Source organism: Elephas maximus, chromosome 3 (assembly GCF_024166365.1).
Source record: "Elephas maximus indicus isolate mEleMax1 chromosome 3, mEleMax1 primary haplotype, whole genome shotgun sequence".
Classification (NCBI taxonomy): domain Eukaryota; kingdom Metazoa; phylum Chordata; class Mammalia; order Proboscidea; family Elephantidae; genus Elephas; species Elephas maximus.
The window spans coordinates 78,428,413-78,451,432 of NC_064821.1; the positions used below are offsets into that span (position 1 = coordinate 78,428,413).

Here is a 23,020-nt window from a genome sequence, read left to right on the forward strand (position 1 = left end):
CACCAGCCATTTCAATGACTCAAAGCCTCGATTGTGAAACAGCCACAATTTACCCCTACAGCGGCATTGCAAGCGTACACCAGAGAGAAGAAACAAACTCACTAACTCCTTCTATGCCAGCCGGAGGCACACGGCTTCTCGTCTCCCAGGAACAGGGCTGGCCCCAGGGCCATCCACGGCCACTCCCACGCCACTGCCTCGGCCACTGGAGGTGAATCCTTGTGAGGCTTTGAAGGGTTCCTAAGAGAGCCTGCCCCTGATCCCCAGCCTCCTTGGGGGCTACACACAGACCTGAAGGAGATGAGGGGACCCAGAGTAAAGCTCAAGCCAGCGTTCCTCTTATTCAGAGCTGTGTGCTGAGGCATTGACAGAGAGAGAGATGACGTCTGCAAGGTAATGGTGGAAGTGGGCGGGGAAGACACAGAACAAGGCTGGCCGTGAGCTGACACCTGACAACGTGGGCACACGGGGGCTCGTTGTTCTCTTCTCTCTCCCTTTGCGGATTTCTTTATTGTTGTAAATACATATGTATAACGCATTTGCCAGTTCAACATTTTTCAGGCATACGATTTAGTGACATCAGTTACATTCATCACGTTGCACAGCCATCACCTATAATATTGCCCAATTTCCCGTCACCATCGACACAGAAACTCACTGCTTCCCTCTGCATCTTCCGAAATCTTCTGAAATCAATTTTTTTTAAAGCATTGGGTCCCCTCTCTTTGAGATAACATTCATTCATCATTCATTCACTGAATCATGCATTCACTCAACCCAGCAGCTTTCTCCCAGGCCCTGCCCTCAGAGAACTCACTGTCCAGTGGAAAGAGGCCATTCCCTGAGTGGACAGCACCCTCAGATCTGCACCCCTGTGGGTGAGGCCCAGCACCCGGCGAGGTACGAGAAGAGAGCACAGCGGGAAGCCCTCCGGGTGCCCTTGAATGCCGAGTAGGAGATGCCTGCAGACTGGGGCAGAGATAGCATCCCATCCACAGAGACCTGCAGAGGCTGGGGACAGGACTGGGCATGGGTACTGGACTCCAGACTGAGAAGATGGGCATGAGGGGTGGGGCAGCTGGTACAGGGGAGGCTGGCTGTAAGTGGACAGCTGGGTGGGTCTTTCACAAGTGCCTGGGCAGTGCGGCCTTCTGCTCCTGGGAGAAGTATGTGGTGGGCAAGACTGCCTGTTGGCAGGCATAGGAGGGCAGAGGGAGGAGAGCACCACGTGTGCCAGCCTTGGGGCCAGATACCGTCACCTCCACCACCTCATTTATGGCCCTGGGAGGCAGCCAGCATGATGCCCAGATCACAGATATAGAAATAGGCTCTACAACTGGCCCCAGAATATGGCAGGGTTGAGCTGTGAGCCTTCATTTGACTGCTCAGGGGCCTGTGCTCTTCCAAGTAAGGACAGAAGGAACGGGTCACACTGTAGGGAACTTTGAGGGGACGGATTCTGAGAGGCTCCCCTGAGTCTGTATGCTCCTTGAGGTCAGGGGCCACACCTGCAACTCCAGGGCTCAACACAGTGCTTGGGCCCTGGAGATGCTCAGTAAACATTCATGAGTGAGTGAAATGAGAGGCAGGTGAGGGGGCCGGGAGCCCTGGAGAAGGTGGAGACACTGAGGATGAGAGGGAGGTATGGAGGGGCCTGGGCTGGTTGAGCAGGAGCCTTGTGGTACTGGGTCCACCCCTGGGCTGAGCCCACGATACTGTGGCCCAATGCAGAATCTCTGAGAAGCAGAGAGCAAGTGGGGGGGGGGAGGAGGGGCTCATGACCCCGTGTCTGGCGCCTATACCCTCCCCATCAGCACCTCCAGCACTCCCACTGCTGACCCCACATCACATACCAGCTCCTTGGGATGACACCCTTCACCTGTGTTTGTCCAACCCTGCTGCCTGATGCATCAGCCTTCCTCGCCCTACACAGTGATGGTCAACCATGCTCATTTCTAGCTTCTTCTAGCCCAGAGCAGTGGTGGGGAGGGGTCGGACTGCAGGGAGCCCAGGGGGATGGAAGATTTGGTCCATACCAGGAGTCACAATGCACATGTCACAATATCACAGCTTTGAGTCAGTAGTCACCTCAGAGCTGGAGCCACTGGAAGATGACCTGGCCACAGCTCTCACCTTCCAGGGCTGGCAGCCCTCTGGTCATCCCCTTCATGTCTGCTGGTTTCTGCAGACACTGCTGCACTGTGTACTCTGCATATAGAGGCGAGTCATGTGCAACGTGCATGCAAGTGCACACATGTCCACCCCTACACGTACCCATCCTCATCTTCCACCTGCCCCCAAGGGCCACCACCCCTCTCAACAAACCTGCCCAGCTCAGGCCTGGGCTGGGGGTGAAGGGGCATGCAGAGGCAAGCACGGAAGGGACCTCGGCCTGAATTCCTAAGTCTGAAATAGCCCACCACAAATTATCTTTGCTCTGTCAGGCTGATTAGCATAATTATCCCATCAAAGGAAAAAAAAAACAAAACCCAGAAGACAGAGGACCAGGACAGTGGCAGAGAAATGGACAGCCAGGGGCACAAAGGCAGCAAGCAGAAAGACAGCATCTTCTAGGAGGAAGGAGCCCCAAAGAGTGAGCAGGGACCCCGACATAGCTCCCCCTGCAGAGCCCAGGGGGAGCCCCGTTCCCTCTAACACTCTCCCAGCAGAGCAGGCTCAGCGTGGGCTTCAGGGGCCCCATCTGTGAAACAGAAGGGTTGGATCAAGTGATCTCCAAGGTCCTGCCAGCTAATGCCTCATAAGGGCAGAGCTGGGATGAGCTGGACAAAATAATTTTGCCGAAGGATGCAAAAATCCTTGTATCAAGGTTGCCCTGCTTAACACACGTCACAGCTCCTTATTCCCCAACCTCCTTTCTAAACAGCCCGGATTTTGTGTCCCCTCCTCTGTGCCAGAAACCCTGGTGGCATAGTGGTTAAGTGCTATGGCTGCTAACCTAAAGGTTGGCAGTTCAAATCCACCAGGTGCTGCTTGGAAACTCTATGGGGCAGTTTTACTCTGTCCTATAGAGTCGCTATGAGTTGGAGTCGACTTGATGGCAACGGGTTTGGTTTTTTTTTTTTTGGTCCTCTGTGCCAGGCACTGTGCTAGGCACAGGGGATTCAGCAGTCAACAAGAGGGCCAACTCTCTTTGCTCCCGGGTAGCTCACAGTCAGGTGAGGGACAGAGAAAACAGCCAGATAATCTCCATACACTGTGATAACTAGCCTGAGAGCAAGAGGACAGGCGCTCTGGGAATGCAGGTCAAGGGCATCTGATGCAGACTTGTTGGGAGCAGACATGGGAGGGTTCCTAAAGCAAGGGGGACCAGCTCCTGCTTGTTGCTCAGGACCTTCTTTGGGAGTATTGACCCTGGCCTTGACAGTTTCAGATGTGCATGATGAATGGGTGTTATTTCCCTGACTGCCTCTGAACACGCTCACAGGTATTAGTTTCTCCTCCACAATTAGATGGGAAGTTCATTGCCAGTAGGCACTCTCCTGTTTCTCTTACACCTCCCGCAATCTTGGGCACACAGCAGGCTTAATAAATCCTGAGTGAGTTAAAGCTCTGCATCTAGTCTATTCCCAGGAAGTGGGCCACAGACCCAGGGTCCTGGACTCAGACCTTTGCTGCTCCCTCCTACCCTTTTTTCAGCCCCAAAAGGTACAGGGTATCCCCCAGGTACATGCCCCAGGAGGTCAGTCCCAGCCCCAATCCCACTTTTAAGGAAAGAACTGAATTGATGCTTCCAGCTCTTGGCTTTTTCGAGGAAAAAGGGCAGGGTTGGGAAAGAAGGCCAAGCAACCCAGGTGGGTCCAGAAGAAGACCTGGGGAGCCCTGCTCCATTGGCTGGGCGTGTCGGTAGTGGAAGCTGATTAACCCTGAGGGAGCAGGGATGGCTGGAGAGGGAGTTAGTGGAGAGAGAGCTAGAGGGAGGAGGCGAGAAAGAAATATCAATAAATCAGATACGGAGAAAGAGACAGAGGCAGGGAGAAAGAGTGAGCAAGAAAGTCAGAGCAAGAGAGACACACAGAGAGACGGAGTAGAGAGACAGGTCAAGAAAGAGAAAACTAGACAGTAGGTCTCAGAGAGAGAGAGATGGAGAGGCAGAGAAAGGGTCAGTGTCAGACGGAGAAAGTCCAGTACAAAGGGATGAAAAAGGAAGAAAGGAGAAAAAGAGAGACAGATAAATAGAAAAAGACAGAGAGACAGATAAATAGACCAAACCTGTATGGGGTGGGTGGAGGTGGGGAGGGACAATGGCAAGGACAGAAAGGATAGAGGGAGATGGAACCAGAGAGTGTCAGGGAGGGTGGAGTGCCTAGCCAGGCCAACCCAGCCCTGGGCTCAGGATCCCAGGCAGGAGGCCTAGAGGTGAGAGGTCGGCCATGTGCCCAGTGTCCTCATATCCATCTGCCTGTCTGCAGGAGCTAAAGCACAGTCTTCCACTCCATCAGGCTGGCAGGTTTCTCTCTCCTGCCTCCTGCCCATTTGGCTCCTTAAGTATGTCTGGAGGAGGTGGGTGGTAAAGGCAGGAAATGGAGAAAACTGCTCCAACAATAAACAAACCCCCTTGCTCAGCCTCCTGAGACCAGGACACTCAGGACGCCAGGCTGAACATGAAAGTCAGGCCTGTCACACTTCCCCAATGGTGTCCTGCGCACCTGGAAGGAGGCTTGGGAGCTATATTCATCACTACGATGTTGTGGAATGCCTTCTGGATGGCAGGCACTGTGCTAAGCTCTTTCTATGCATTATCTCACTGACGTCTCATCGCAACTCTACAAGCTGTGCACCATCATTCATCCCCTTTGAGCATCTGCAGCTCAGAGAGGTTTGGGAGCTGGCCCAGAGTTGCACAGCTGGCAAGCGGTGGGGCCTGGACTCGAACCCATGCCTTTAACTTCTATTCCTTGTGATCTATCAAGAGGAGTGAGATGGTGCTGGCCTCTCTGGGGACCCCACCAGAATCCTTCAGGAAACATTCTGCAGGGAGACAGCTCCCTCAGCCTCCTTCAGGTTCTCCAGTTTGGTGCCATGCCCAGGGGCGCCTCTGCATTTATGGCTCCTCCTGACAAGGGCCTTCCAAAAGCATAGAACACCTCCAAGCTGGTCTCCAGTGACCTGGCCCCAGCTTAGTTCCGTGAGCCCCAGCCATCCACAGGGACAAGGAAATAGCTAGTGAGAGTAGGAGACAGTGTTTAAAGTCAGACGCCTCCTCCTCCCAAGGAGAAGTGGAAGCATAGGAGGCCAGCCAAGGGCTCTGTGAACCACCTTGGCCATAGAGACCCATGGGACAAAAGTACACTGAAGCAGTAGGTCCCAAGAAGCCAGGGGCCCTACCTGGGCAGGAGGGAGTGCACACCAATCTGGGACACTGAGCTGCTTGCACAGCTAATCGAGGCCTGGGGCAGACAGAGCAGGTGTGCTGGGCTGCTGTGCCTCAGCCCTCTGGACAACACTGAAGTCCCTCCCCAACAGCGTACTCAGCTAGACCAGAGAGAGGCACCAGCTGAGGGTCCAGGATTTGCCACAGCTCAGGTTCCTCTCCTGTGGAGGGTACCCATGGGGACTGCCACAACAACCTTACCTAGTATAGCTGATGACCCTGAGGGTAGGAGATAAGGCAATATGCTCCATGTGACCCAGGTGTGACTACCACACAGTTACCCTCCCCTGCTCCTCACACATACAGCCTTGCAGACAAGTTCAGACCATTATCTCTGCCCTGCTACAGTGGGCATCGACCAAGGCCGTGCACGTGCTGGGCCCTGGCCTGGATGGTTTCTCATGCTTCATCTTTTATAGTCTTCACAGTAACCCTGCAAGGGAAAGCTCCTGATGCCCACTTTATAGGTGAAGAAACTGAGGGTCAGAGAAATGACTTCCCTAAGACCACACAAATAATGAGTAGCATAGCCCAAATCCAAGACGATTCATGTCCTTTCCATCACCCCCCAGTGACGCCACCTTATATGACCAGTGCAGTCACAACCAACAAATCAAACTCAAACCTCAAGCACCACTTTGAAAAGCAGACTTGGTGTACCTAAAGAACCCCCCCCCCCGCTCGCCACCCCGCCAGGCAAAGGAGTCCGAAGTCCTGTGCTGAAGACAGTAAGGAAGGCCCCATGGCTGCCAGGTGCCACCATCACACCCCAAGCTCATTAGCTGACTCAGTTTCCTAAAAAGGGTTTCTAAATGCCCTAACTCTCCCAATCATAAGACAAACGTGTGCTGATCCTGTTACGGTTTATCACGCAGCAGAGCTGCAGAAGTGACAGCTAAATCAAAGGGGCACAGTGCTATGGAGTAGAAAGCACGCAGTTCCAGAGAACGGAGGCTCAATTCTCTTCCCAGATCTGCTCTTAACTCAGAGTATGACCCCTGGCAAGTCACTAAACCATCCCAGACTTCTATTTCCTCATCTGTCACATGAAGGATTTGAATTATACGGTCCCCAAGACCCCCTTCAGACCGAGCCTTCTAGGAGCTCATGATTCAAGATTCAGTTAAAGTTTACCAGCCTGCCTATCAGCAAATTTAATGACTCTTCAAAGTTGACCAAGGAAGGCAAAAAGATTATAAATGTAATTTCATTGAAATGGGAAAAGATGAGAAAAAGCAAGCAAATAGCATCTTAATACAGAGGCCACGCTTACCAGCGTGCAGTGAGTCACTGTCTTTGCATGGCGGAAAAGAAGGAATGAAATTGGATTCTCCAGAGCTCACGTGGGCTTGTCCTCCCAGAGCGTGAGAGAAAACTGGCCCCAGCCAGAGGCCAGATGGGCGTGATGGGACTCTTGGGGTGAATTCAAAATGTGAGGAAAGAACGATGGCGGTCTCAGGAGAATGTGGATTAAGCCAGACTAAAGGAGGAATTTATGACAACCGCAGTCAATTCTTCTCCATTTGACCCAAAGGTCTCCAGATCTGCTGGGATATGGCTCCGAGAGACTCTGAGATGGCTTATATTAAGTCCCAGTGGGAATTTTGGTCCCAGGGAGTTTAAAGGTCCTCTGTGGAACCCTGATTCCCTAAGAAACATTGCAAAGAGAATAATTCGAGCAAAAATACTATTTGTTTCCCAATTTACAAGCAATTACACATGATTTACGACCCAGGCTGCCTCTTGCACAAGCAGTTCTGTAATTTACAAGACCATAAAGTCGGGGGCTCCCACGCTCCCGCCATCATAAATTTGGCCCGTGTGGTGACTCGGGGTGGAAATGATTAATCTGCCCTTCCAGGGATGAGCCTGCTCAGTGCGGTATTAGCCAGGGGAGCATCATGCTGAGACGGCACTTCTCAGCCCGACCCGTGACACATGTTATGCCCTGGAAGAAAAATATGGTCCTTGATCCCAAGCGGCAACTGTATTCTGGGCCACAGGGCATGCTGGCCAGTGAAGGACTCCAGCCAAGGGTGCAGGTCCAGCCAGCTGTGCATTAATGTGCACCTCATCTTTTGTCCCGAGGGGCACCCTAATCCCCTTTCCTCAGGCCCGGTTTTGCATCAGCTGAGGCAGCTCATGGAAGATTTGCAATGTTTCAAGCAGGAGATGGCACCAGATTGGCTACCAGGCAGGTGTCAGACAGATAAGGCATGGTTTGACCTGGACTGAGGCTAAAAAAAAAAAAGGCTTTGCAAATCAACAGGGGCCTTCGAAGCTTCGGCAGAATAGGCTGGCTTGGACTGGGTCAGTCTGGACCAGAGCTTCTTTAAGTGGACTGAGGTGGGGCTGTGACATCAGCACCAAGGACAGCTCCCAACAAGGTTCTGCTTAACTAGACCATAGGGATGAGCATAGTCTTTCCCTCACCCCTTTTTTTTTTAAAAAATTATACTTTAGATGAAGGCTTACAGGACAAATTAGCTTCTCGTTAAACAAATAGTACACGTATTGTTTTGTGACATTGGTTGCCGACCCCATGACATGTCAACTCTCTCCCCTTCTCGACCTAGGTTTCCCTATTACCAGTTTTCCTGCCCTCTCCTGCCTTCTCATCCTTGCCCCTGGGCTCGTGTGCCCATTTAGTTTCATTTTGTTTTATGGGCCTGTGAAATCTTTGACTGAACGGTGAACCTCAGGAGTGACTTCATTACTGAGCTAAAAGGGTGTCCAGAGGCCATACTCTCAGGGTTTCTCCAGTCTCTGTTAGACCAGTAAGTCTGGTCTTTTTTGTGTGTGTGTAAGTTAGAATTTTGTTCTACATTTTTCTCCAGTTCCATCAGGGACCCTTTACTGTGATCCCTGTCAGAGCAGTTGGTGGTGGTAGCCAGGCATCATTTAGTTGTGCGGGACTCAGTCTGGTGGAGGCTGTGGCAGTTGTGGTCCATTAGTCCTTTGGACTAATCTTTCCCTTGTGTCTTTGGTTTTCGTCATTCTCCCTTGCTCCTGATGAGATGAGACCAGTTGAGTATCTTAGATGGCCGCTCACAAGCTTTTAAGACCCCAGATGCTACTCACCAAAGTAGAATACAGAACATTTCTCTATAAACTATATTATGCCAGTTGAGCTAGATGTTCCCTGAGACCACAGTCCCCACGTTCCTCAGCCCCGTAATTTGGTCCCTCAGGGAATTTGGATGAAACCCTGATGGCATAGTGGTTAAGTGCTATGGCTGCTAACCAAGAGGTCAGCAGTTCAAATCCACCAGGTGCTCCCTGGAAACTCTATGGGGGAGTTCTACTCTGTCCTATAGGGTCACTATGAGTCGGAATCGACTTGATGTCACTGGTTTGGTTTTTTTGGGTTTATGGAGCTTTCATGACCTTGCCTTGGACACGTTGTGCTGGCTTCCCCAGTACTGTGTACTGTCTTACCCTTCATCAAAGTCATCACTTATCTATTGTCTATTCAGTGTTTTCCCATGCCTACCCTTCCCCTCCCTCGTAACCATCAAAGATTGTTTCTTTGTGTGTAAACCTTTTCATGAGTTTTTATAGTAGTGGTCTCATAAAATATTTGTCCGTTTGTGACTGACTTATTTCACTGAGCATAATGCCCTCCAGATTCATCCGTGTTGTGATATGCTTTGCAGATTCATCGTTGTTCTTGATCGTTGCACAGTGTTCCATTGAGTTTATCCATTCATCCATTGATGGGCATCTAGGATGTTTCCATCTTTTTGCTTTTGTGAATAATGCTGCAATGAACGTGGGTGTGCATATGTCTATTCATGTGACAGCTCTTATTTTTCTAGGATATATTTTGAAGAGTAGGATTGCTGGATCATATGGTATTTCTATTTCTAGCTTTTTAAGGAAGCACCATATAGTTTTCCAAAATGGTTGTACCATATTGCATTCCCACCAGTAGTGCATAAGAGTTCCAATCTCCCTGCAGCCTCTCCAAAATTTGTTATTTTCTGTTTTTTTTTTTTTTCTTTTTTGATTCGTGCCAGTAATGTCTGGGTGAGATGGTATCTCATTGTGGTTTTGATTTGCAATCCTCTAATGGCTAGTGATCATGAGCATTTTCTCATGTGTCTGTTAGCTGCTTGAATTCAGGTGAAAATGGACAGAAATCCCTAGCTTGAAAGGCCAGGACTGGGAGGACAGATTCCAATCTTTCTGGAAAGAGTTAGTCTTCATCTACACATGAGCCCTCTCTCTCTTCTTGGAGAAGCTGGGTATCTCTGGCCCTCGTGAATTCGATGGCAGGTCATCTCCCAGGATCCTTATAATCACAAGCACTCCCACCTCCACTGAGATTCTGACCTGCAGAAGTTAGACCCAGGGAAGGAAGGAAGGGTATATTCAGGCAATGTGAGCCTCTCATTTATTTATTTGTTCATTCATTCAGCAAATATTTATTAGGAACCCACAGTGTGTCAGACAATATTTGTTTCTGGAGATACAACTGCAGAAAAGATGTATGAAATCCCTGTCCTCTTTGTAGGTGAGAAGTACAAGTAAGTTGATGATAGTAATTGCTAACATTTGCCAAATTCTTGTAAGCATGAGATATTGGGCAAAGCCTCTCTGTAGACAGATTCTCATTTAACCTTCTCAGAAACCCAATTAAGTAGGTGATACTATCATCTGGTTATACAGCTAGCAAAAGGAAGAGCTGGGATTTTAACCTAGGCAACCTGGCTCCAGGGCCTTCCCTCTAAACCACTAGACAATGACAACATAGATTGATCAGTGCCATGATGAAGGCCTATGGATGTACAGAAAAGCCTTTCTAGTCCTCAGTTCTCTTCTCCAGTTCCTGGTTCTCCTTTCTCCACCAAGAGCTGAGAGGCCAGGGGCCATGTGCCCAGGTCTGGGCCCTTTCTACTGGGCACCAAAAAGCCCTGAGGAGTGCTTCCAACTCTGCTGCTTTCCTCTGGCCTGTCTGGGCTTTCTGCTCCCAACTCCATGCCTAGTAGGGCCTCACTGCCCTCTGCCTAGGGGTCAGTCCACAACATATAACTCAGGGGCCCATGACAGCATTGCTGGATATGAGGGAGCAGAGACTTGTGGGTCATCTTTGAGGCTGGCTGGAAAAACCAACATCAGGAGACAGAGTTACAGGTTACTGTCTGGGAAGGTGGGAGGCAAAAGGACAAGAAATAAGGAGGAAGCAGGATGGAAAACCAAGAAGAACATCCAGCCTGACAGACACAGAGTGGGGCAGGCAAAGGGCATGGTCCCTAGGCAAAGCTCATAGAAAGGGTATGGTGAGAGATGGAGGAGACAGAATGAAGAAAACAGGCTTTAGTGCTAGATGGGCCTGGGTTAGAAGCTGGACTTTGCCACTTACAGACAAGTTACTTAAATTCTCTAAGGCTCAGTTTCTTCACCTGTAAAATGGGAATGACAGCAAAAAATGTATCCTTGTTATGAGAATTAATTGAGATACTGTATTATAGATACACAGTAAACACTCAGTAAATGATAGTAATAATGTTGATAATAATGATGATTTTTACTTGTCCAGTGAGACTCTCCTGAAGTCCAGGACCTAAGACCTTGGGAATGTAGGCCAGCATCACCTACTTGTGGGCTTTCCACAAGGCCCTCTGTCCCACCAAGAAGCTGAGCTGGCAGGGTACTAGAGTCCTGTGACAGCAGCAGACTGCCAGCTATCCCCATCCATAAGTCTCTTGCAGGTAGGAACGTCCCTGGAAGCTTCCACCATGGACCATGGAAAGCACTATTCCCTGCTCTGCACCTGTTCTCTCTCATCTCTCTCTCTTCCTCTCTCACTATGACCTTGTGTCTCTTTCTGTCTTGTCTCCCTCTGTTCATGCCCTCTCTAGCTTTTCTTTTGTCCTTTTCTGTCTCTCTTCCTGTCTCTGTCACCCCTACATCATCACCACTGCCTTTCAGATCAGGATAAGTGGTGGGCACTGGGACTGACATAAGCTCCCAGAAGGCAGGTTGGAGAGGGCTTTGTTAAGGGGACTGATTGGGTACCCTTCCCCTAGGAACTGACACTCCCTCAAGAGCAGGGAATATTTTACCTGCTTCCAGTCAAGCTTTGGCCAGCTCAGAAGATATCCAGATTCGCTGACCTTTTCAAAGTCCCCTGACTTGCAGATCCTCACACCTCTCTCATATTCATGCAAACACCCCACCATCCCACCAGCACTGGGACAAAATTGCAGTAACTTTGTTCTCCTCTCAGCCTAGAAGTCCTTCCCCCCTTCCCATCCCCTAATAACAGCTCCTTGTGGGGCCAAGTCAGACCCCCATGGAGCCCTTGCCACAACATTCAGGCTGGCAACTCGGTAGCAATATGGCACCCATTTCCTCAGCAATGGGAGTCTCAGGAACAGATGTGCCTGTAGCGACAGTGACAACACCCCCACCCAGGAAGCACTCTTGACTGTTGCTTGACAGTTGACAATCTGAGCAAACAGAATGACTCATCCCGGAGACAAAACCAAGGCAGAGAGCATTTCCAACCCTCTCCCAAGGGAAGCAAACGAATTCAGTGGCCTCATCAGAGTGTCCACTGCAGAGCCAGCCCTCACTCTCTGTCCTTCTGTCCCCAAGAGGAGGGTAGATTAATAGAATTAACTGCAAATGCCACACTCTCTTCCCCTAACTTACTCTGGCTCCCAAGACAAAGCAACCTTTCCAGAAAGCCAGCCAAGCATCCTCCAACTCCTCCCTTCAATCAGCCCTGAAGATCCCCTTGCCAGAGCTCCCTTGGGGGTTGAGCTGGTCTCTGAAAATGGCAGGGGCCAGTCAGAACACAGCCAGGGAGGAGGGGGAAGAATGAACCCAAACAACTCAGGGAAGCCACCCCTGTCCCTAGGCACAGCAGAGGGGGCTGTCTAGTTAGTCTCACTCCATTATGTCCCTGTAAGACCAGTGGCAGGAGTTAACAAGGAGAGTGGACTAATGTTCAGGTCTACCACATGAAAACAGAGTGTTGATCTCAACAATTTACCTCCCCCCCCAACCAGTTAGGGATTGAATTGTGTCCTCCCAAAGTATATGCTTAAGTCCTAACCCCTGGAACCTGTGGCTAAGACCTTGTTTGGAAATAAGGTCTTTGAAGATGCCATTGGTTAACACAAGGTCATACACAAGTAAAGTGGGTCCTAATCCCATCTGAGTGGCCTCCTTATAAAAAAGGAGAAGAGACACAGGAAGTCATACAGTGGGAAGACAGCCATGTGAAGATGCACCTAAAAGCCAAGGAACACCAAGAAATGTCTATGGCTACAGAAGCTGGGAGAGACAAGGAAGGATCTTCCCCTAGAGGCTTTGGAGAGAACAAGGTCCTGCTGACACCCTGAGTTCAAAGTACTAGCCTCTAGAACTGTGAGGCAAGAAATTTACATTGTTTAAAGCCACCCACTTTGTGGTATTTTGTTAAATCATCCCTAGCAGACTAATATGCTGTTGTTGTTGTTAGGTGCCGTCGAGTCGGTTCCGACTCATAGTGATCCCATGTACAACAGAATGAAACACTGCCCGGCCCTGCACCATCCTCACAATTGTTGCTATGCTTGAGCCCATTGTTGCAGCCACTGTGTCAATCCATCTCATTGAGGGTCTTCCTCTTTTTTACTGACCCTCTACTTTACCAAGCATGATGTCCTTCTCCAAGGACTGATCCCTTCCTGATAACATGTCCAAAGTATATGACTCATACTCTCACCATTCTTGCTTCTAAGCCTTCCCCAAAAGTTCACAGATAGATTCATTCATTCACTCAACATGTGTTGGCACCAACCACGTGCCAAGGGGTGGTAGGCCCTGGAGATGCAGAAATGAAAACCCTAATGGTGAAATAAGGACTAGAGCAGAGCAATGTTCAAGGTACACTAGGAGACTAGGGTAGGAAGAGCTTCATAGCAGAGATACAAGCATAGGCATTAGAAGGATAAGTAGGATTTGATGAGCAGACACACTGAGCTCATAGTGTTCAATGAAGTCTTGGGGCCTGGCTTCAGGCTGCACCACAGGTCTTCTCAAACCCACTTGGAGTACGGTGCACTCTTAGATCACAGAGCTCACCACTGAATACTACAAAACGTGATGTATAGAACTCTAATGTATGAACCAAGAACAATCCAACTGCTATTGAAATTGTGTCCCCCCAAAATATATGCTGCAGTCCTAAACACTGGTACCTGTGGATGTGATCCTGTTTGGAAATAGTGTTTTTCTTTTGTTATGTTAATGGAGTCATGCCAGAAGAGGGTGGGTCCTAAACCTAATCCCTTCTGAGTAACAAATCCCTTCTGAGTAGTATCTTATAAAAGTACAGGCAGAGAGATAGATACACACAGGGGGAAGACAGACACGATGTGATGATGGAGGCGGACACCTCTGCAAGCCCAGGAAAGGCAAGAATTGCTGTCTGCTCCTAGACGCTGAAAGAGACAAGGAAGGGTCTTTCCCTAGAGCTGACGCCCTGATGTAGACTTCTAGCCTCCAGAACTGAGACAATGAATTTCTGTTTTTTAAAGCTACCCACTTGTGGTATTTCGTTGTGGCAGCCCTAGCAAACTAGGACATCAGCTAACAGAAATTATGATCATATCAAAAACAACAATATGAAGTAATGCTGAGAAATCCCATTTTGGCAGGGGGTAGTATATAACATAAGCCTTCTCACTGACGGCTGTGTGAAGCATGAGGGTGACAAAAATCCACGGCCATTGAGTCAACTCCGACAGGCTGGGCAAAGATGCTTGATGTCAGATTGTGATATCTGACAACTGAACAGTCAATGGTCATGTCATCTGCTACTACTTCCTGGGGACTAGTGTCAGCAGGCACCAAATGTTCAGTAAAAATGTGCAGGGGTTGGGATGATAAAGAAATATTATCAATTAGCTTCACAGTTCCTTCAAGTTAGGAAAAAAGCATTCAATGTGATTGGAGCAGTAGAGGGTGTCTCTGTTCCTGAAACCTCTAAATGGACCAAGGAAGTTGTTCCCGTGGCTTCCAGGGATAGTGAGTGGTGTCACCTCACCATGTCAGGCCTGGCTGCCCTCAGGAAAATCCTCAAACACCTGAGTCTGGTATTTGAGGCCCCCACACACTGACCCAAATTACATTTCTAGCCTTTTCTCTCACTACAATACTGTTTAATCTAGCCAGGTCATTCTACTTACCATTCAACTCACATGCTATCCTTTTCTGATCACTATTGTAAGCACAATTCTTGGCACCTAAATTGTACTTAATAAATATTTTGAAGAATAAATAAAAGGATAAAGGAGTGGATGAAGGGGTGGATGAATGGATGGACAGATGAGTGAATTCCTACCATCATGCCTTTCCTACTTTCATGCCATTTGCTCTACATGGAAATCCCTACCCATCTATCACCATTACCCAAACCCTACGTATCTGTGAAGATGTGCCTACCAATACTTCTCCTCTAGGACCCACTCCCCAGATCACTCCATCTCACAGAAATCACTTGTTCTTCTCAATTCTTGGTAACAGTCTGCCACACTCACTGAGAAACGAATCAAGTCTTGGTTCAGCAAAACGTCCTGAAATGTCTCATATTCCTCTTGGTTTTGCTTTTTCAATTGTTTTTTCATGTCTTTTTTCACCAACTAGCCTACATCTAACAAGAGAGGGGAGATGCTGTGTTTTGTACTTGGCAAGACCCAGTAGGAACTCACTAGGTGATGATGTGATCATTGGGAAGCCAAATCCAGCCAGGAGAGGCAACTAGCCAAGCGAAGCATAATTTGCCTAATCTCAGCTCTGCTGCTCCGCAGCCTTGGCCAGCCGCTTCTCTCTGGACCTCCAGGGGCACTCTTGGTCTGACTCTTCTGCAGCCTTTTCTTTGGAGAATCCCCTACTCCATGTGGTTCTGGTGGGGGTGTCAATTATGATGCTCCTTCCCTCAGTCACAGGGATGGGCAATTGTCCCAAGCTGGCACAATCATCTTCCTTAACACAGAGATAGACTCCAGGATGGGCACATGATCAAGCCAGGCCAATCTGGAGAGTCTTATGCTTCAGCTAGCAAGGAAAACTGTTTTTGGCATTGGAGGTCAGGCTTATGAGAGGGTATGTGGTCAGTCTGCTGACAACCATCTTTCCCACACAAATGGAAGGAACTCTATGGCATAGAATAGAATGAGGCCACATCTGGGACTCAAAGAAGTTCAAGAGATGGCATGGCTTGATCCCTGCCTGGGTCAGCCATGTCTGAAGCCAGTCTAACACTAGGGTTCCCAATGCTGAGCCTGCCAATCTTCCTTTTACTTAAGATACTTTGAGTTGGGCTTCTACCATCAAAAGCATCTGGCATCTAAGTTCTCTCTCTGTACCATGAGGTGGGATGGGAGATGAGCAAATTTCTCTGATTTGAGGGGCGTTGGATTTGATGGGGGTGGTGTTTACACTTGGAAGAAATCAAAACCTTCCAAGAAGTTCTTGGAGGTTCCTTGCACATTCAGGTTGTTTTGCTCCAACCCCAGGTGGGTTATAGGATGGCTTTCAAGGCCCTTGGCAGCTCTGACCCTCTGTGCTTGAGACCTCTAGGTGTGTAACAGAGTGAAGGAGAGACCACCGCCTGGCATCTGCTCTCCAGTAGAGCCACCAGCACCCATACGCCCCCCAGCTGACATCCTCCTTTCCTTCTATTCTTCCTTGCAGTGGTATTATGCAAATGGAACCAGAAGTCACAGAGCTCTGGAGAGACCCATTTGAAGGGAGCAGGAGAACATCTCCAGCTTACCTCTCTGCAAAGAACATCTGTGATGGAGTCACTCCCCAGGGCCAGGCACCATCTGTTGTTAGAAATCTCTGTTGCTAATTATTAAACTTCTCTGAAATGCAATGAATCACAGAACCAGGCAAGGCGAGGGGAGGTAGGCCCTGGCAATTTACTTAGCGGCAGTAATCATCCCAGCCAGGCTGCACGCGGAGGTTCCTGATCTGTCTTTGGCATGGACTTTACCAAGTACTCAACATCCTAACAAAGCCGCTATTTCTGAAAGGGAAACCACAAGGTCTGGGAGCCCTAGTAAATGCCTATCAGAATTTTGCTGGGTCTGGAGCTGCCCTGGAGCCCACAAGGACCCCATTCTGCAGAGGAGGAAGAGGCATCTCAGGCTGGGAGTTGAGAGATCATGCTAGAATGGCTCAGCCCTTTTCAACTTCAGATACAGGTCCTAGCAACCTGGGAGCAAAGCAGCAGGCCTATCCCGCCTAAGCCAGCTCCTGAATGAGGAAATACAATGATATACCATGATCTTGCTCCATAATTTACACTGCAGAGACAATACAAGGGGTAGGAGCGGGCTCCTTAGAAGTGGGATGTGGGCCCTATCCTAATTAGGGCTCTTGCCACCTCCAAGTGTTCCTTCCACCACTATTATTTGACCTTTCTTCAGAAAGCCTGGGCCAGGTTATGCTCAGGATGCCAGGATGAGTGTAGGGTGCCAGGAGTTGAAGTCCCCGTGTCCTGAGCACTTAACTGTGGTTCCAAACACTTTGCATGTCCTTGATAAAGTTTTCTCATGGAGTATGTCTAAACAACCATGCCAGATAGACATCATTCCTGTTTGGCAGACAAGCAAACTGAAGCTTAGAGAAGAAAAATGATTTGCCCAAGGTCATCAGCTAGCTGGTGGCAGAGCTGGAATTACCCAGATCCAAGTGACTCTTTCTTCTATACTACACTAGAGGCAAAAAAGATGGGGTTGAATGTGTTTGTGTCCAGGGGAGCATGTGCTGACATTGAGGGAACCATATGTTAGTCTAGCCTTCCAGGTGACCCCAGGCCCAGCATCTTCACCACCATCAGCATCAACTCTGAGCATGTACCACGTGCCCACTGGGCCCTGGGAGTGCAGATATCTGAGGGGCTCCTTCTGTAGTCCCCTGGGAAGACAGTCAGGTATTATTGTTACTGTTCTTAGTTGCCATCAAGCTGGTTCTGACTCATGGTGACCTCATGGACAACAGAACAAAACGTTGCCTAGTCCTGCACCATCTTCACAATCACTGGTATTCTCAAGTCCATTGTTGCAGCCACTATGTATTTTGAGTGCCTTCCAACCTACAGGGCTCATCTTTCAGCAATATGTTGTTGTTGTTGTTAGGTGCCGTTGAGTCAGGTCCAACTCATAGCGACCCTATGCGCAACAGAACCAAACACTGGCCGGTTCTGTGCCATCCTTACAATCGTTATTATGCTTGAGCTCATCGTTGCAGCCACTGCGTCAATCCACCTCGTTGAGGTTCTTCCTCTTTTCTGCTGACCCTGTACTCTGCCAAGCATGATGTTCTTCTCCAGGGACTCATTCCTCCTGACAACATGTCCAAAGTATATAAGATGCAGCTTCACCATCCTCGCTTCTAAGGAGCATTCTGGTTGTAATTCTTCTAAGACAGATTTGTTCATTCTTTTGGCAGTCCATGATACATTCAATATTCTTCACCAACACCACAATTTAAAGGCGTCAACTCTTCTTCAGTCTTCCTTATTCATTGTCCAGCTTTCACATGCATACGGTGCGATTGAAAATACCATGGCTTGGGTCAGGCGCACCTTAGTCTTCAAGATGACATCTTTGCTCTTCAACACTTTCAAGAGGTCTTTTGTAGCAGATTTACCCAATGCAATGCGTCTTTTGAATTCTTGACTGCTGCTTCCATGGCTATTGATTGTGGATCCAAGTAAAATGAAATCCTTGACAACTTCAATCTTTTCTCCGTTTATCATGATGTTGCTCATTGGTCCAGTTGTGAGGATTTTTGTTTTCTTTATGTTGAGGTGCAATCCATACTGAAGGCTGTGGCCTTTGATCTTCATCAGTAAGTGCTTCAAGTCTTCTTCATTTTCAACAAGCAAGGTTGTGTCATCGCATAACGCAGGTTGTTAATGAGTCTTCCTCCAATCCTGATGCCCTGTTCTTCTTCATATAGTCCAGCTTCTCCAATTATTTGCTCATCATACAGATTGAATAGGTATGGTGAAAGAATACAACCCTGATGCATACCTTTCCTGACTTTAAACCAATCAGTATCCCCTTGTTCTGTCCCAACAACTGCCTCTTGATCTATGTAAAGGTTCCTCATGAGCACAATTAAGTGTTCTGGAATTCCCATTCTTCAGAATGTTATCTATAATTTGTTATGATCCACACAGTTGAATGCCTTTGCATAGTCAATAAAACAAATACACACAAGATCCTGTATGACCTGACCCCTGCCCACCTCTTAAGAGCCATCTCTTACCACTCTTTCTCCTTTCTCCAGCAACGCTGCCCTTCTCGCTGGTTTGAGAACATGTCTTGCTAGGTCTGCACTCCAGGCCTTTGCTTGAGCTGTTCTGTCCACCAAGAACACCCTTCCCATAATCTTTGCTGGCTAGCTCCTACTCTTTCTTCGGGTGTCAGCTAAGACATCACTTCCTTTAGAAGCCTCCTCTGAACTCTTGGACCAGCCTTCTCAAAGTATGGACTGAGGTCAACTGGTGGTATGAGAAATGTTTGCAGGTGATGTGGCTGACATTTGGGATGCAGCCTGCCATGTCCTCTCGGCTCACCTGATTTCAGCACAGCTGTCGTGGACAGCTCCCTGCACTATGACCATGGCCCATACCAAATGCAGGCTATGAAGTCTCTCTATACAAATCTTGGGATGATCACCCAGCCCCTCAGGAGCAACCAGGGGGAGTTAAAGCCCCCAGAGGCAACCCTAACACAATGTGTGTTGGGAATTGGTGAATGTATGCCCACCTTCCCTATCTTCCAGTGGAAGAATTCTAAGGTGTATTCTACTTGTTTCTTTAGAAGATCTCAGTGGGACTGAGCCCCAGTTGCCCATAGCAATAACCAGCTCGTTGGCTTTTATCCCTTCCCTGTCTCGACTTCTCCACTCTTTCACTCCTTTCTCCTAGAATCACCTCCCAAATAAACTACATGCCCTCAAGTTCTTTTCTTAGGCTCTGCTTTCAGGAGAACCCCAAACTGAGACATGATCACAGAAAAAATCCTTTATTAAATATATTGAATTACATATTTAATATATGAGTGTATCAAAATATAAATAGCACACTAAGACTCATGATTTCACAGATACTATGGCTTAGGACAAGGTTAAGAAAAGTGAGCCTATGTGAAGTTTATTTAAGCAAAAACAATGAAAAGTCAATAATAGTATAGATGGCACGCTGATATGGCAAAAATTGTAATGGTGGAATTTAAATGGTCAAAGTTTGGGAAACCCTGCAGTAGATAAAATGAAATTCCTGCTGCCACATGCCCCCAGAGTTCCCTTCACTTTCTCCTTTTATAACACTCGTCACACTTGTAAATACTTATTTCCTTGTCTGTTTCCCCTCTGACCTGTAGGTCACGTGACAGCAGAGCCCCTGTCTGCCTGTTTCTTTCTGTTTCTCAGGATGTACCATGTGGGAAGTGCTCAATAAATGTTAAATTGAATGGAATTGAATTAGAAGTTAGCAGGAAGGGCTCCTGGAAGAGGAAAGACTTTACATATGAGCAAGATTTGTTCTGGCAGGAAAGAGTCAGACAGCATCCCAAGTAGGGAGATCTATGGTATGTTCCAGGAACAGTGAGTTGTCCTGCTTGATGGGAGCAGAGGAGGAGTATGTGGGGAACAGGAGGGTATGTGTGGTGGCATAGTTGAAGAGGAAGCTGGAAGGTGAAATGAGCCCTTGAATGCCAATCTAAGGCATTTGGGAGAGTCTATGAGCCAAGGGGCAAGCTTTCTGCCTCTTCCGTTTTTCCAGGGTCACGAGTCTCTGCTACTTTCTCTCCAAGACAGAAGGTGCTATCTAGGGACAGTCTTCATGACTTCTATGGCCCCTCATATTGAAACTTATCATATGAATGTGCATTTTTTTCTGAGAGCAGGGTCCATAACTTTCATCACATTCTCAGAGGACTTTGTGATCCTTCAAAGAGTGAAGCTCTCGGTTCTGAGAGAAAGCCAGTTGGCCAGGGTACTACTAAGATTGCCCATCACCTCTGTGGATCTTGAACCTTGGAAGGAGAGGTAGAGGGGCCCACTTAGCACACTCAGCCACTATCAAAACCTCACAACTGGCTGGACTGAGGACTGGGACTCAGGATGTGTGAAATCAACTGTATCTCAAAGGTACGATGTTGGAGAAGGGGAGGATGGGGTGCTGATCCCACCCCTCTGCATTATTCCTGGATCTCCCTGAGACCCCTCCATCCTGGTGCTCTGAGCCTGAACACTCTTTCACCCCCTTGCACTCCATACCAGTCCCGTCCCAAAGCACCCAGACACTGAAGTGACCTCCTCTGTGAGCCTCCCTTCAGAGGTCAGGGTGGTCTAACCAAACCCAATGCCAGCTACCCACACTTCCTAACCTCATCCCTTCTGACAGATGGTCTCTGGCCACAGAACAAAGTCACTCGTGACAGCCCACCATGTGCAACAGACTAGGCTCCCTCGGACAATTAGGGTCTTAAAAATGTGAGTGGGTATGACCAGCAGCAATTAAAGGAAGTCCTCAATTTGGATCTCCCTGGGATAGCCAAAGTTTGGCTGTCATTTCCGTCCTTTGCCCATAGGAAGCCAGTCCTCATAATCCCTCTAGTGTTGAAATCAGGTAGACACGGATTCCAACCTCACCTGGGTTATACCAGCTCCATGCAAATTACTTACTCTTGAAGTCTCCATTTCCTTAGCTTTGAAGGATTAATAGTCCTTGCCTAATATAGGTCTTTATAAAGTAACAAATGAAATCATGTCCACCTTGTCCAAGCCAGGTATAACTGGCAGGACCTTGGCAGGAGAGGTAGAAGAAATCTACCAGCAAGCTCAGCCACTATCCAGGTTTGAGGCCCTATGTCTCGCTTTTAGAGATGCATACTATTCTTTACTATATTAAAGGTTCTGAGAAGTTCTGCTTAAAAGAAATGTGTTTCACTCTGCTTAATCCAGTGATGGACCAGGAAACTCTAATCAGCACCACCAACATCCTGGGCACCAGCGTATGTAAAGACTTAGCTCGGTTCCTGGCAAGAAGTAGATGCTCAAGTAACATGCTCTCTCTTCCTCCAGACACGTCCCCCTTGAAGAGCCAGATGTAGAAAATTAAGGTAGCAGAGCCATCCCCCAGCCTCCCCCTGGCCCTTCCTATCATAGTCCTGAAGGCCCTTTTAGGGGAGGGAGCTGGAGAGGGAACGGGCCCAAGGCGCAGCTTCCTGGGACCACCTGGTTGATTCTGCACAGGCTGCTCTGCCTTGCTGAAGGGAGCTGGTGAATCTTTCCAGATTTGAATGCTTCCCAACTCTCCTGAGGATTTCTCTTCTGACAGCCAAGACCCACCCACCCATTAGCAGGACTCTGTGGCCAGAGACCTGAGAAGAGAAAATCGGTGAAAAGGAAACAAGCCAATAAACAGAATCCACCCACTTCCAGAGCCCCCAGCACCCCATCTGGAGCCAAGTCCGGGGTGGGACCTGCGGGGGCGGGGCCTCCCCTGCATGGCCACTGGGACCCAGTGAGGCTGCTCTTGGAAGCTCTCAGGTCCCTCTACACCCCCACCATGTCCACTGATTACGGCAGTGTTCCCTACTACAGCATAAACGAACGCATTATGTCTTTGTTATGCTAATGTCATAGCACGACGCAATTTAAATACCACTTCCAGAAAAATTAAGTATGTTCATTGACACAGTGAAATGTTTTCACCCTCGATGTAACCTTCACAGATTCTGTACAAAATCCATCAGTCAGTGAGCTATTCATTTGCGAATGCTTAGCAATTATTATGCTAATGCATCACAATGCATTACAGCAAATTCTCTGTAAGTGGCAGGAAGTGCAGCTGCCTGGCTCACCCCCCCACCCAGATTACGAGGCATCTATCAATATACACAGTCATCATTGCAACTTGAGTTCCATCACATTGTGAGTTCTGCCTTCATGGAGTGGACTTCTCCAGGCTCAGGGACTGGCACTAGAAAGCAAATATCACACATCCTTTTTTTTAGAGGTCTCCGGCAAGAAGGTTCAACAGTTAGCTATCGCTGCCTAACAAACCATCCCATAACTCAGCAGGTTAAAGCAACAGCATCAATATTGCTCAGGAGTCTATGGATCAACTAGGTGGTCATGCAGATCTGGGCAAGGCCAGGCAGACTTCAGCTGGGCTCACTCATGTGCCCATGGTCTGTGGGGGCTAGCTGGTCTAGGATGGCTAGCTGTCAACTGGAGCAACAGGGATAACTTGGCCACTTGTCTCTCATCATCCAGCAGGCATTCCAGGCTTGTTCATGTGGCAGTAACAGGACTCCTAGAGTGAAAATATGCAATGGGTCTTCAGTTCTAGACTTGGAACTGGCACAATGTCCCTTCTGCCACTTTCTATGGGTCAAATTAAGTCACAGGACAGCCAGATTTGATAAGTGGGGAAACAGACTCCACATCTTGATGGGAGATGCTGCAAAGTCACATTGCATAGATCATGGATACAGAAAGGGAAGAGCTGCAGCCATTTTGCCAACAATCTACCACTGGAGATGCCCAGCCTATACACACTCAGAAACCAAAAGAGGCTGTGACTGACCATGCTCAGGTGCC

General features: G+C 48.5%; 1 protein-coding gene across 14 annotated transcripts in view; it reads right to left on the reverse strand.

Annotated features, from left to right (window-relative positions):
• Positions 1–23,020, reverse strand: part of GRIK3 (glutamate ionotropic receptor kainate type subunit 3) — a 252,729-nt gene that overhangs the window by 163,870 nt on the left and 65,839 nt on the right. The gene's annotated exons all lie outside the window — the stretch shown is intronic.